The 3,937-nt window shown below is 54.4% G+C and overlaps 1 pseudogene; it reads right to left on the bottom strand.

Moving 5' to 3' along the window:
- Positions 1-417: 417 nt before the first annotated feature.
- Positions 418-1,240, bottom strand: LOC100943691 (annotated as a pseudogene).
- Between the last annotated feature and the right edge of the window lie 2,697 nt (positions 1,241-3,937).

The raw sequence follows: 3,937 nt of genomic DNA, 5'->3' as shown, positions 1-3,937 counted from the left end.
AGTTGTGTAGTGTCTACTGCCCCAGTGGGCCCTACTGACTCATGAGTGTGTAAGACAGGAGCCACAGGGAGGCTGAGGCAAGAGGATCGCCTAAGCCCAGGAGTTGGAGGTTGCTGTGAGCTGTGTGGTGCCATGGCACTCTACCAAGGGTGATAAAGTGAGACTCTGTCTCTACAAAAAAAAAAAAAAAAAAAAAAAAAAATAGCCGGCACTGTGGCAGGCTAGTTCCAGCTACTTAGGAGACTGGAGCAAGAGAATCGCTTAAGCCCAAGAGTTTGAGGTTGCTGTGAGCTGTAACGCCATGACACTCTACCAAGGGCAACATAGTGAGACTCTGTCTCCACAACAATAACAAAAAAATACAATTCTGTTCTCCTAAAGACAATTTCCAGAAGGATCCCCTTGTTCTAGCACAGGCTAATGACTGTATAGTTTCTTAGAGGACTAGCTCTTCTCAATTTCTTTCTTGTTGATACTGGACAAAGGGCCCACCAACTTGTTATGAACAAGCATTAAGCCTTTGAAATACTTGACAGTCTTCACTTTCAGCTCTAAGGTGGCATCCTCATAATGCACAAACAGTGCCGGGTGCTGCTGGGAGGGACACACAGTCCCCATGGGGTTCACTCCCTCCTTGATGGCCTTGTACAGAGCAAATGGCTCGTGAGCGCCTGTGACGAGGATCACCGCCTCTCCAGTACCCATGACAGGGTCCACACCTACTGTCAGGGCCATGGTGGGCACCTTGGTCAGCTCTCCAAGAACCTGGCATTAGCCAGGATAGTGTCCATGACTGGGGTCTTCACACAGGTCCTGGACACGAGGCTAGAGCCTGACTGTGTCCATCGAGGCCAATCCCTCCAACAAATAGCTTGATCCCACCTGCAGTCTTGATCTTCTCTTCAAAGGTATCACATTCAGCCTGTAGATCAGCTGCATTCCCACCCAGAATGTGGGTGTTTTATGGGTGGATGTCATGAAGGAGTGGTAACACTCCAGGTGATGTCCAGGGAGGCCCACATACTACCTCATGCTGAAGGTCTTCACATACTTGGAGGACAGATCACCATTCTTATAGTACTCAGTCGGCTTCTTATAGCAGCCAAGTGGGGTATACCAGTGGGGATCCCTAGGGTAAAGCACTTGTCTGGCCCTGGCTTAAACTGGACGATGTGATTCCTGATATATTTGGTGCCCTCTCGGTGGCTTGAGAATAGTGGTCCAGGATGATGAGCTTCATCTTGTCTCAGACGCCTCCCATGGCTGCTGCAGCTATGGAGCTGGTGGCCCACCCTGGGCCAGTTTTTCTATATTTAGTACAGGCTAGGTTTCACTCTTGCTCAGGCTGGTCTCCAACTCCTGAGCTCAAGAGATCCACCAGCTTTGGCCTCCCACAGTGCTTAAATTATAGGCATGAGCCACCTCTCCCGGCCAAAAAAATTTTTTGAGATGAGATGTCACTCTGTTGCCCAAACTAGAGTGCTGTGGTGTCATAGCTCACAGAATCTCAAACTTTTGGGCTCAAGAGATCCTCCTGCCTCAGCCTTGTGAATAGCTAGGACTACAGGCTCCCAGTGCCATGTCCCTGCTAGTTTTTCTATTTTTAGTAAAGATGGGGTCCTTGCACTTGCTTAGGCTGGTCTTGAACTCCTGGGCTCAAGGGATAGTCCTGCCTTGGCCTCCCAGAGTGCTGAGATCACAGGCTGAGCCGGGTGAGCAGCCTAATTAACCTCACTTCTTTGAACTTGCCATTTCCGTGCTCAGCAGAGGCATTTGCTGCCTCCTTTTGTTCTTTCTGGGGTCCTGGGCTAAGGGCCGACTGGGACACAGGTGCAGGTGGCCTGGGGAGAGTCTGCACCCAGAAGCCCTGTCCGAACAACCCTGTGTCTGCACTTGGAACGTGCTCTAGAAGCCTGGCCCTGTTTAGGCTCTCTCAAATAATAATCTTTATTAGGTTTTTTTTGTTTGTTTGTTTTGAGACAGAGCCTCAAGCTATCCCCCTGGGTAGAGTGCCATAGCATCACAGCTCACAGCAACCTCCAACTCCTGGGCTCAAGCGAGTCTCCTGCCTCAGCCTCCCAAGTAGCTGGGACTACAGGCTCCCGCCACAACGCCCGGCCATTTTTTTGGTTGCAGCCATCATTGTTATTTGGCGGGCCCGGGCTGGGGATTCGAACCCGTCACCTTAGGTGTATGTGGCTGGCGCCTTAGCCACTTGAGCCACAGGCACCGAGCCATCTTTATTAGGTTTTAAAAAATATATTAGAAACCACAAAAACCCACAATCCCAAATCATTTTCTTTGGTATTTCTAGAAGAAAAGTAATCCCCAATTAAAGCCTAGCACAGTCAGATGTCCCTTCTGGCCCACGGGTTTCCCACCGAGGACCTCCTTGGGGTCCAGATTTCCCCATCCACACTCATCTACACTCACAGGTGCACCCCTCGTGCTTGTGAGGCAGTGAGCACCTCCCTGGCAGGATCCATAGGGGTTGGGGGTGGGGGATCCACATCATTAGACAGCAAAGACAGGACACCCACACAGAGGCCAAAATAGACTGATCTAGAGCACTCTGACACGAACTGGCCTTTGGGCAGGTAGCCAGTGGGGTGGCCGCCTTGACCTGCCCTTTCTTCCCTTCTGGTGGGTTCTTCTGGAAGTTTCCCTGGACAGGCTACCCTCCCCAGCTTGCTGGTCCTTCCCGCGCAGACATCCCGACAGCTTCTGACAGTCTGGGGGAGCAGGATGGGCACGTCCAGGCCACAAGTCTCCCTGCAGGCCGGACGGGGACACCTTCCGGCCAGGCTTCGCTTCGCCCGGCTCTGCGGGCCGGCAGAGGTGCGCTCCCCGCCTGAGCATTCCCGGCTCGGCAGGCGCCTTTGTTCCCGCGCCGCTCCCACGGGCCTTGCTCTGCAGCCTAGGCGTGAGCGCCCCGCGGTGCCGCTAATTACAGCCCTGCTCGCGCCTTTGAAGTGCGCTGGCCCGGCGGCCTCGCCTAATTGCAGCTCCCGAGTTCCCGGTCTTTCCAGCAGCCTGGTGGGAAATTACCGTGCAACCCGCAGGAGGTGCATCTCCTGCGTCCTCGGTTTAGACTAATGTGGGTTAATCTGTAAAGAATGTTAAGCGCGTGCTCTGTGCGGTAGGGTGGGCTTTGCCTAGAGATGGGGTCTGGGCCTGGGGCTGGGTGCAGGGTGCGTGGCCCGGCTGTCCCTTTGTCCTGGTGGACGGGAATGACCCTCGATGTCTGTGCGGGAGAGCAACGCGGTCTGGGGCAGAAAGCCCTGGCTACAGGCCACCGTGTCGTGTAGCTCCCTGTTTAAAGCCAGCTAATGAGACTAACTGTTAGGAGAAGGGAAGTCGTTAATTCTATTCGCTCCTTAATTTTCAACAGGAAAACGCAGCGTACAGGCCTCTGGGGAGGACTCCTCCAGCCATGCCCTGTGCCCAGGACCCATCACCTGGGGCTGGGGGTTGAGAGAAGCCAGGGAGCCTTCCTCCTGCCCCAGGGACCCACTCCTCCGTCCCTGGAACCCAAAGCCCCTCCACACGGGTCACACTGCACAGGCTCATTGCCAGCAGACCTGGCCTGGCAGAGCCAGAACCTACAAAGAAAAAACCCTTCCTTGAATCAGGATGCGCTGTCATGTACTGAGTCCTTGGGAAGTGTCGGTCTGGGCAGACACTGAAGAGCCTGGAGGATCATTAAAGAGCAGAACAGGCTCGGCGCCTATGGCTCAACGGGCTGAGGCGCCAGCCACGTGCACCTAGGGTGGCGGGTTCGAATCCCCAGTCCGGACCGCCAAACAACAATGATGGCTGCAACCAAAAAATAGCCGGGCGCTGTGGCGGGCGCCTGTGGTCCCAGCTACTTGGGAGGCGGAGGCAGGAGACTCGCTTGAGCCCAGGAGTTGGAGGTTGCTGTGAGCTGTAATGCCAC

Source organism: Otolemur garnettii, unplaced genomic scaffold (assembly GCF_000181295.1).
Source record: "Otolemur garnettii isolate 467f Iridium unplaced genomic scaffold, OtoGar3 scaffold00128, whole genome shotgun sequence".
NCBI classification, from domain to species: Eukaryota; Metazoa; Chordata; class Mammalia; order Primates; family Galagidae; genus Otolemur; species Otolemur garnettii.
Note: the sequence above shows the minus strand (reverse complement) of the source record. Positions and strands in the feature narration are given on the sequence as shown.